This window comes from Coffea eugenioides, chromosome 2, assembly GCF_003713205.1.
Source record: "Coffea eugenioides isolate CCC68of chromosome 2, Ceug_1.0, whole genome shotgun sequence".
Lineage (NCBI taxonomy): Eukaryota > Viridiplantae > Streptophyta > Magnoliopsida > Gentianales > Rubiaceae > Coffea > Coffea eugenioides.
This window is the reverse complement of record NC_040036.1, coordinates 34,089,453-34,101,699: the sequence shown is the minus strand read 5'-3', so window position 1 is coordinate 34,101,699 and position 12,247 is coordinate 34,089,453.

Below are 12,247 nucleotides of genomic sequence, written 5' to 3'. Positions count from 1 at the left end.
AAGAGTCTCAAATCCTTCCAAAATGGCCGTTGGGATCATACCATCATAATGAGTTATATGCTAATTCTATTACACATACACAAATTTTGGGTCATATCAAAATAAAAATAAAATCCTGAATGTCATGCATATCTATCTATTATCTATTATTATTATTATTATTACTATATCAAAGTATGATGAGTCTTTAGTGTGAGTGTAAGCGAAAATTGATCTTAATTTTTGTGATACCAATATTACCCTTGACAATAATAAATGGATGGATTATATTCTATTGTCTTAATAATTAATAAGAATTATGTAACACTTACAAAGAAACATTCCTTGAATTGTGGTGATTGTGATGAATTAAACCAAAAAAAAAAGAACAACCAATTCATTGCATTTCATCAATAATTAATATCAATTTTCCAACAATTACAAGAATAAAAAGCATTCTCTCGAGCTATAGTGAATTAAATTAAAAAAAGAAGAACAAAATTCATTTATTTATATATTATATAAAAATATGGTGAATTTTAGTGGTTAATAGTGTAAGCAAAAAATGATATTAATTTTTGTGATGCCAAAATTACACTCCTTACCAGCCTTTTTTTTTCCCCAAAGGACCATGGTACAAGCATTATTGTTGAAAAGGGATAAGAAATTAAAGATTGAAAACAGCAAAGCAACATGTTGACCTCTTGAAATAATGCTTCAAAGGTCCACAATCAATTCAGTCTTTTGTTTTACCATTATTACCTAGAATTAATGAAAAGGATATGTGCAAATTAGAACAGAAAGGGCTTTCGTAGAAAATAGAAAAACAAAATGTCATTTTACTTCTCTGACTCCAGGCACTCAGTTTGATCGAATTCCCTGAATCTGTAAAATGAATTTAGTTTTATTCGAACTTTGAAAAGTATCGAATTGAAATGTACATACAGTTTCTAGATAAAGTTTGCAGCACTAGTCCAACAAGACAAGAATTAGCTGTTTCATGACCTTTATAGACAGCACAAAATTGCAGTAGTTATATTGTTTCAATAGCTTGTGGATGGCGTTACATAAATCATTGAATGGTTTATGGTCATGAATCAGGAACTAGGGTAGATTTTTGTTTTTGTAAGAACTGCCCACTGGGGCTCCAGTAGTTTTGTGAGATGCTCTGTCTAGATGAAGTCCAACCTGAAAGGCCAAGAGACTTGGCTCCATGGGAAGCCTGCTTAAAGGCAAGTCAGATTGTGCGAGTATAATAATGTTCAATATATGTAGAAGGTGTATTCTACAGAGTTGAGATGATTGATTTGTGTCTTAAGTGCCATTAGGCTATTCTCTGACAAGGCTCAAGAATGCCTGGACCATTGAGCATTTGAGCTGGTAGGCCTATCTGTTCTTGTTCACTTAATTCAGTGCTTTCCAGACCTGGTCCTAGTTTATTTGAATCGCAATACATTGAAATGCTACATGCACCTTGGTAATATTTGCATGGCAAACCGCTTCACTTGGATGAGTTTAAGCCAATATCTGCATCTCTAATTTCTTTTCTTTTCTGAAATTGTTTTAACTGTTGCAGATATTCTAATAGTAGTCCCCCTAAAACAGCCTGAATACAAAGTATCGAATGAGAAAGTAAAAGGTTTGGGAATTGCGTTCATTCCTTTGGAGGTGAGCCTCAAGGATACCATCGAAAGCTTCAAAGAGAAGAATTTAGTTAGCCTTTGAACCATGGCATTCATGTACTCTGAACAAATTGTTAGCAAGATAAGTTTGGAAAACATTCAATTTCAAACTTTTCTTTCTTGTTTGTAAGAGCTCTTACAAATCTTATGTAAAAGATGCAATTTATGAACTTTTCCGGAAGTCTTGCTCGTGGAACTAAGAAAGGCCATGTATACAAGATATCCGATTGAGATCATGAAGTTGCTCCAATAAGTTAATCCCTGAAACCCTTTCAGAGTTGTTACAATTCTGGTTTTCTGGTTTGGTTTGGATCATTTAAGCTGCTTAGCAGGAGAATGACCTCAATTTCATCTTGTGATCTTTTAGTAAATTTTGAGTGGTTTCTGTACCAAATCATGGTTCGAAGACTCGGCCGAGTCGTCTCTGTCTTGGCCCTCGCCGATACGATACCGTGATGAAACGATATCGAGATACTTATTTCGCCGAGACATCACAGTGAAGGGTTGAAACGGCCGAGTTACACCGAATCACTCCGAATCATCCCGAGTCAACTTGAATTTTTATTATTTTTACTAATTTTTAAATTATTTTTGTTTATCATATTTTTTACAATTTTTTGAATATTAAATATTTCAAAAATTCGCGTCTCGCCGAGACCGCGACCAATATGTCGAGACCGATGTGGAACGGTCCAGACCGCGACCGCAACCGCGACCGCGACTTTGAACCATGTTGACGGCCAACCTATGACTGTTGCTAGAAATCTCAGAATTTCTTCTTGTCTGATGGGATCAAACTGGTAAGCATGTTTTTATTTTTTTTTTCTTTTACTTTTAAAAATTCTATTGCACATGTACAAATTTGCGTCGGTTCAAAATGCCACATCTTTTCAAAAGCACATGAGTATTGAATTTCACATAATTGTTTACAAGATCACAAATTGTGCATGATTAGTAAGACACATTTTATGGTAGCCTAGGTTTTTCTTTTTTTCTTTCTATTGTGGGATAAGGTTTATGTTTTTATCCAAAAAAAAAGGGTTAAAAACAAAAAGGTCCTCCGTGATATACCTAATACACAGAAAAGCCCCTCGTAATTTCAAAATATACAAAACGATACCTCATTTTTTAAACTATATTGTAAACTAACAGAATTCGTTAAATTTAACGGAATCCAGTAAACTTAACGGAAAACTTAACAGAATCCGGTAAACTTAACGGAATCCGGTAATTTTAACAGTCGAGACCGTCATTTTCATTAAATTTAATGAATTCTGTTAGTTTATCATTTAGTTCAAAATATGAGGTATCGTTTTGTATGTTTTGAAACCATAGAAAGCTTTTCTGAGTATTAGGTATACCACATGGAACTTTTTTATTTTTAACCCAAAAAAAAGTATATACAACAATGGAGATTTTAATAGCTTGAGCTCCAGGATTTCCAAACTAGACTTAACGTTTCATAGTCATGTAAGTTCGAAATTACATCAAACCAAAAAGAGTTGATTTCTTTATCTATGTCTATGCATGTATGTACATATGGTCTGTATTTTATGTTTAAAACATATGCTTCTAAAGATATCGAGCCATAAAAATCCATCCCACATGTGCTTTTGGTCACTCAAGTACTTATTATGTGGTCACTAAACTTTCAAATCGATATACTAATGGTCTTACAGTCCAATTTTTTGTTGTTTCAATGTTTCAATGAAGGCCAGCCTCCCTTTTTTCCATTCACCACTTTCATCAATCTTCAAACTCAGAAGATAGATTGCAATTGTTTAAGAAAGAAATAAAATAGAGATTGAAATTACTTGTAACTTGTGGTCCTTTCAATTGGCTGTAATATGTTTTCTGTTGAACAATATTATAACTTGAAGAAACTATATTTTAAAAAGATAATCTCCGACCGTTAAGTTTTAGATGAGAATACCAATTACAATCAAAGTTTTTAGGAAAATTCGTGAATTTAGTCCATGAACTTTTACACTTAAACCAATTTCGTTCCTGATGATTTTTTTAAACCAATTCAGTCCTTAAACTCACCATCACATTTTGCCTCATTCTCACAATCAGGCAGGGAGGTACTTGTAACTCAAAGATACTCGGCAATCCTTCGTTTCCATCATGCGTGTACAAGGCCTAGGTGGTCGGGTTCTATCGTGGGATTGCTGCAACGGGACTACCTTAACAGGTTCAAATGACACATACTCTGGCTAACTTCCCAACCAAATATAATACTTGCACAAGAAACCCTAGCGCAACACGAACTTGTCCTATAAAGATGTACCAGTGCATCTTTGAGGAATTAGAAACTATAGAGCCAACAAATAAATTAGGGATAATTTCAGAAACCTCAGGGGAGGTTTCTGACATTTACACTCACCTCCCCTGTGGTTTGAACAATTACACTAACCTCCCCTGAGGTTACTAATCCTTTACAAATTCAGTCCAAATGATTAAAATATTGTTTTAGAGAGTGAAATTAGAATTTTGTACCTGATTTGCCCTTTGTGCTACATGTCCAATGAATGACAAAGTATTACAAATTAATTAATAATTAATAAATTTTAAGGAGCGTAGTTTATAGGCAAATACATATTACTTATTTAAAGTACCAGCTCTTTACGGGTATTTTACTTTCAAATATTTACTTTATTACAAATATTTATTATCAAATACAGATTTGTATTTACTCTCAAATATTTAATTTTTGTTAAATAAAAAATCTACCAATTTTTCTTCCGTAGAAATATTAATATAACACTTTTTCAATTTTAGTTATAAATATTTATGTATTTAGCATAAATTAAATGATTCAGGATAAAATACTCATAAAGAGCTAATACTTTACTCATGTAATGGATAAAAATCATAAAAAAATTAATACTTTATGGGCCATTTCTTTTTTTAAAAAATATTTAATTTATATTAAATAGATAACCTACTGATTTTCTTTTTGCGAGAATATTACTGTAACACTTTTTAATTTTTAATCACAAACGTTAATATATTTATCATAAATTAAATATTTGAAAATAAAATATCTGTAAAGGGCGGGTACTTTAAATAGGTTATGTGTATTTGCCTATAAACTACACTCCTTACTTAAATCAATAAACTACACTCCTTAACTTAAATCAGTACAGATATTTTATTTTCAAATATTTAATTTATGATAAATATATTAACGTTTGTGATTAAAAATTAAAAAGTGTTACAGTAATATTCTCGCAAAAAGAAAATCAGTAGGTTATCTATTTACTATAAATTAAATATTTTTTTAAAAAAAGAAATGGCCCATAAAGTATTAATTTTTTTATGATTTTCATCCATTACATGAGTAAAGTATTAGTTCTTTATGAGTATTTTATCCTGAATCATTTAATTTATGCTAAATACATAAATATTTATAACTAAAATTGAAAAAGTGTTATATTAATATTTCTACGGAAGAAAAACCGGTAGGTTTTTTATTTAACAAAAATTAAATATTTGAGAGTAAATACAAATCTGTATTTGAGAATAAATATTTGTAATAAAGTAAATGTTTGAAAGTAAAATACCCGTAAAGAGCTGGTACTTTAAATAAGTAATACGTATTTGCTTATAAACTACGCTCCTTAAAATTTATTAATTATTAATTAATTTGTAATACTTTGTCATTCATTGGACATGTAGCACAAAGGGCAAATCAGGTACAAAATTCTAATTTCACTCTCTAAAACAATATTTTAATCATTTGGACTGAATTTGTAAAGGATTAGTAACCTCAGGGGAGGTTAGTGTAATTGTTCAAACCACAGGGGAGGTGAGTGTAAATGTCAGAAACCTCAGGGGAGGTTTCTGAAATTATCCCAATAAATTAACCTATCATGCAAAGACAATACTCAGTAGACCTCAATGCACTGGCATATTGTTGTGAATACATATTGTTGGAGTATTTTAATAAAATAATTAAATTCTCCATTAAATGTGCATGTTACAAGGAAAATGAATTGGTAAAATTTTCTGCAATTTATAGGTGTTTGAATGGCTTTGAAGAAAGATTTATTATATGAAATTATGGCTTTTCAATTACAACAAGTTTTTGTAACCTACAATACAAATTTAAATGTGTTTTGAATGGCCAATAATTTCAGCATTTACTTGGTGTCTTATTAGTAGTGTAGGTTATGTTTGTCTAACTTTTCTTTACCTATAAATATGCATAGTTGAGATGGAAAAATATCTACTACTCCATTATTTTCTATCTCATAAATTGGTAAAAAAAAAAAAAAACTGGTATTAGTGGAGCTATATTCTCTTAGTTGTACAGACTAATGAGAGTGACAGCAAGTGTGACTGGGCTATTGTATCCTAGGGGTAACAAGTCGAAGATTTTGCTGCACCAAAATTGATTGTTCTGCAAAGGCTTGAATCACCTTAAAAAAAGCGAGATATCCATATCTCAACCCTCCACATTTGTGTATTATTATATTATTATTTTAACTATTTTGTTATAGTTAATTTTATAATTGTTAAAATTATTATTATAACTATTGTTAATTTTTCTATTTAACATTTGTATTTTTATTCTAGTGTAACAACAGATTATTTGGCATGTTTGGAGAAGACATTAGCTGCAGTATACTTTGGCTACTAAAAGCTGGTTAGGTAGGGTCGGGTGGGTATTATGGTGGTCATTAGTTCTGTAATCATAAAGAGAATAGACTAAATAGATGGCTTGTCCACGACAATTCCATACAACTAGAAACTAATCCTTCATACCTGATCAAATTTGACTTTTTAAACAAATTATCAGAACTCTAGGAGTGTATGATTTTTAAGCAACTATTAATTCACAGAAAAATGCGCCATGGAGAGAAAAACAAGAATTACCGTACCTGATTTGAGAGCATAGGGGTATACGTGTCGTTTAGTCTCTTTTTTCACAGAGTGTGTCCTGGTCGCCTGGGTCTGTCCAAGGCTGCAATTAGGTATCTATGGAGGTATCTATATCTACCTATGACTAGAGGTACTTGAGCTGTGCAAAGTACAGCTTGGCCTCCTAGAAATTTAGTCGAACACATAACATCAAATTATTTCGACATATGATGAATGAATAGAAATATAGAAAAAAAATTGAGCATCAAAACAATTAAAATTGACAAATGTTATTTGAACTCTTATTTTTGCTAATCGTATTTTCACTATTATTTTTAGAGTAAATTTTATATACACTGATAATGTATGTACTATCATCATTGGATTTATGACGTGTATAAAAGTTGAATTACAAATTCAAATTTTGTATAGTTATCATTCATCCAGCGCTGACAATGTATACACTGTCAGTGTAGGAAAGATTAATCCTTATTTTTATCATATTATTTTTATTAATTGTAGGAATACAATTAACAAAATATGGAGTATAAATAAAATTTCCCTCAAATTTTATTGTGAAGAAAAATTCCATCTATGAAGTCAACCCTATTATTTATTGTGATTTGAATAAAGATTTTTGAACTACTATTATGATGATACCTAGAGATGAGAGAAAATTAATACTCTATAAGTGCATTGTTGCATTAATAGCAGTATAGTTTTAGTTATAACTAAACCACAAGCAGTCATAATGCTTCCAGTACTTTAATAATGGGACAAATTTTACTTTACCCCCCTGTGATTTAGCATTTTTTTTATATAACCCCCCTATAGTTTCAAAAGTTATACATAACCTCCTTATCCTTATGGTTTGGATTAAAGTGTCAAAGTGACGGAAATGATCATTCATAACGGCGTGGTAATTTCGACATTTTTAGAAGTTCCGTTATGAGTAACTATTTCCGTTACTTTGACACTTTAATCCAAACCACGATGGGGTTATGTATAGCTTTTGAAACCATAGGGGGGTTATGTTAAAAAAGGGTAAACCACAGGGGGTAAAATGTAATTTACCCTTAATAATGAGAAAAATGTTTAGAAAGCCACTAAGACAGGGCACAATCTTCAACATCAATATAGCTTACTATAAACTTCCACATTTTTCTTTCTTTTGATAGAAGAAGTTAGTTCATCTATTTAAATCTCGCATAAAGGTAACAACGTTACCCTGTAGCTCTAGGATATAAATAGCAAGGTTAAATAAAAATACGAATTGTTACGTTTCCAGATTTACATATACAAATTAGAACTGAACCATTTTTTTTAATTGCAAAAACATCTTCCTAATCAAAATTGAATTTTCTAACAATTTTTTGTAAAGTCACACTCTAGGTTGAAAGTCTCAATTGTGACTTCCATCACCAACTACAATCTTTGTATGCCAACCCAATTGATACTACAACACTTGAGTAATTAAAAAACAAACAAAAATTAACATTAGTTTAAATATATACAAAATCTTATTGGATCCTCCAATTAAATTGAATAGACCATAAAGTAATTGCCGGGGAGGGGGGGACATAGAAAAACAGAGTTAGAAGAATGCCTAACGAGATTTATCTTGGTGAAACCATCACATGATATATCTTTTCTCCTAAAAAAATACACATTATTGTAAATAATTACAAAATGTAACCAAAAAACAAAGAAAAGGAAAAAAAAAGTTAAGCAAGAAATCAAATCTTAGGAGGAGAAAAGAAAAGAATGAGTTTTTGTTTTATTTTTCATAGAAGATGATCATTAGTATAAAAGAATTCTAAAATCTTTTATATATTTTAATATTTCACCTTTTACCCAAGAAGAAATACTAAATAACAATGTTATCCTATAAATTTAACAAACAAATACCAGTTGGTTATAACATTATAATTGAAAAATACAGCAAACATGAGAGATTAGAGATGAAGAAAAAAAGGAAGAAAAGAAATGTAAAATGGGATCAAAAAAATAATAAAGATTTATCTTTGCTAAGTAGCTAATCATCTCGAAGAAAAAAAAAACATGGCAACAATCTTAGTTAGATTAGTTTTAAAAAATAAAAAAGGTGAAGGATGATAGAAGTTGCAGCAAGAAAAAGAAGAAGAGATGGAGTTGATTTTCTGGAGGAGAAAAAAATATTTTAATCCTTTCAGCCCAATTGAATCAAAAAAGGGAACCAAAAATTTTGCTAAAATGACCAAGATTCCACTTGTCAAAAATATGTGCAATACATGTGTCCAAAAGGTGAACTGCTACAGTGACTTGCTTTCTTCTTAAATACAAGGTAGATATGAGAAAAAGTGAAGTTACTATAGTAATTCCAATGATTGCCAAGTGGATCCCTCTTTTTTTGACATGTGGCCCATTCATTTTTCTTTTCTTCATTTTGCTTTTTTTTTTCTTTTGTTCACCTTATTTCCTTTCTCCCTTTTGGCTAAAGAAAATTAAACAAACCTTTATATAAATTGTAGGTTTCTTATTTAGTTTCCACTCTGTACTCCTTTTCTTTTTTTTTTTCCGTCATCCTAATCATTTATTTTGTTTTTTTCTCTATTGGATTAGTTGATGCATTTTCTTTCATTTTTTGTCAATGTGAATTTGTAAGGGACGTAAAATTACACTTTTAAAAGTGAGGTACGAAAAAAGTCATCTTGTAAAATGTGATGGATGTTTTGAACGATTTTTCCTTTAAATAATGAAGATTGGTTCCGTTTGAATTAGATGTTTTTTAGGGTGTTTTTCAAAAACAGCACTGTAACATTTCGAATGTGAAATACAAGTATTGTACATATCTGCTATTTCTTTTCCTTTTAGACTAATCATTTTGACTTTTGTACTTTTTGATAAAAAAATTTCATTTGTTTTTTGTGGAAATGCAAAAAAAAAATTAATTATGTATAAATCAAAAAAATTACTAATTTAATTATTGGCACTTTGCTTATACGTTGGAGGACTGATAAGAAAGCCGTGAAGAGCTGGTATTTTTATTAATGAAAATTTTTCCCGTAAATGGCCTGCTTTTTATGATTTTCCTTCATTATATGATCAAAGTACCATACTTTTTTGTATTTATCACGAATTAACATATTGTGACTGTGAATTAAAAATTTTTCGAGATCGTATTTTCATTAATTAGTCTTTTTTTTCGTACTATCGTTAGTTTGAATAAAAAATTTAGTTGCACGGTGTTTGGGAGCAACTTCTAAAGTAACTATATAATCCTAATAATTTTTATAATTGCTTAGTATATTTATGTCATGGGTATATATTGTTGGTATGTTGTTATTAATTTTATTAAATTGTTTGGTATATTAGGTGCAGAAAATTATAGTTTCATAATTTTTTAAATGTAATAAAGCAGTGTGAAAATAATGCACAGTGAAATGGAGGAATTGGAAGGGAAAAAAGGCTGCATCCGGACATGTCATGTTTGGTTTGTCTCCATGTGCATTATCACTGCAATATAACGGTCCGTGAGTTCCTATTTTACAAATACACGTGTCATGCTCTGAGGAGCTGCCTATGGTAGGAAGGTTCCTACCATAAAGGTATCCGCACTAAGGGCATCCACAATGGAGTGTAATGATGTGTGTAATACCTGCGATGATATGAGTCCATTACACGACCACAATGATGCGTGTAATACCTGCTATGACATGGGTCCATTACACGGCCACCCATTATGGCCATGTAATTCTCATTACATGCATCATTCTGATGATATGTGTAATAGGTGGACCAGTGCCTTTAGACCAATTTTAAACACAACACATTCCTTTTCTTTTTTTTTCATATCTTACTATCCTACTCTATTATTTCTTTTACTTTCTCATTCATTTTCCTCAATCTCTTTGCACAATTTTTTAAAATTTCAATAGTTTGTGATTATGGATGAGAATTTTAGTAGTTTCACAAATATGTTAAATGCTCCAAATATAGAAAATTCATCCTCCTCGCAAACTCAAAACCACCAAAATTTTCCAAATTACCCAAATTACCCATTTTCTGGTATTCTTACAAATGTGCAAAATTATGTATATCCCCTAAATTTATCCATTTCCAACTATCCATCAAATTTCCACAATCTACCAAATTTTTCACACCCAATTCTCATGTATCCTCCACCTACTTATTTTAATCCAAATATGGGAAAGCACTACACATCGGGGCAATATAACCTTGGTATGGGTTGTGGATGCTCAAAAATTCCGTCGGAGATAAGGAAGGATTTTGATTTTGTCGACGAACAAGAAAATGTTGCATCAACAGAATCAATGTCGGACTCTCAAGTTCCACTGTATTCAACACAACGAAGAAAAACTGCAAGCTATGGAAAACTTAGCAAATAAGTTAGACAATTATAATTTTCGAAGTGATTATGAAATCCTATTGAAGGATGCCACAGGCATGTCCGAGCAGCAACTTAAAATTCATGAGCATATATGTTCCATCCTAAAAGCCACGTATAATATTCCTTAGTTTAATTTTAATTTCATGGTTAGTAATGTAATTTTTTAATTTTGCATATGTGTTGTATCATATTAATCATTTGCATAGTACATTTATGGAGTAACTAGACACAAGCTATGAAATCCGGCCATGGATTCGAAACGAAGTTGTGAAATCCGGCCATGGATTTGAAACTAAGTTGTGAAATCCGGCCATGGATTCGAAACTAAGTTATAAAAATTTTTGAGAGATAGAAAAAGAAATATTGTTCAAACTTAGAAATTAATAATATTATTTTTTAGAAAATAAAAAATTCAAAGGTAAAAAATTTAATGAAAGTTAATAATTTATTTTTTAAAATAACAAAATTATTTTAAAAAAAATTACTTTACTTATTAATGGAATATGTGTTATGCATTATGAAAATAAATATTTGATTTAATTGTGGACCCATGTTATTACATCTTGTGAAGTGTAATCCATTGTGAATAAGAGTATAATAAAAGAGGAGAAAGTGGAATGCTGACGTAGCATATGCATTACACTTCAAAGAGTGCAAACTATTGTGGATGCTCTAAGGACTACTCCCACTTGGCCAAGCTTAACACAATCTAAATAATAGGCTATTGAACTCAGGGATAATTTCATAAACTTCCCTTGAGGTTTTTGACAATTTCATGAAGCTCTCCTTAATATTTTTAAAATTACACATACCTCACCTATGGCTGCAAAAGTACTCTATTACCCCTACGGCTACAAACATGATTAGGCTCATCCTTTTTTTTTTCTTTTAATTCTAAGTGTATGGATTTGATTTTTTTGCATCTATTTATCCAATTTTGGTTGATTATGGGTGATAAAACTCGGTGATGTCAAAAGTCAAGAAATAGTGGATGGGCTTTAGAAATGGGTAGTTGAAAAAAAAAAGGAGGATGCAAAGAGAGGAAGAGAAAAGAGGTGCAATTGATTGTTGATGAAGTGCTAGTTTAGGGTAAAATTTGAGGTGGAGTTTTATCCAATTTAGCATCAAGTGACAGGTTTAATTTACTTGTGTAAGAAGGCTAGGAGCTAGGGCTACTGGACAAAAATCAGGCTGCGATGTTTCAAGTGTAGAATTATTGGAATTGATTTTGATTCAAATTGGAGTGCTTTCTTAGCTTTTGTGGTAGTGTTGCTTGGAAGAAGGCAATCATCATAGCTGGATTTTTTTTTTTCCAAACTTTTCTTTTAGG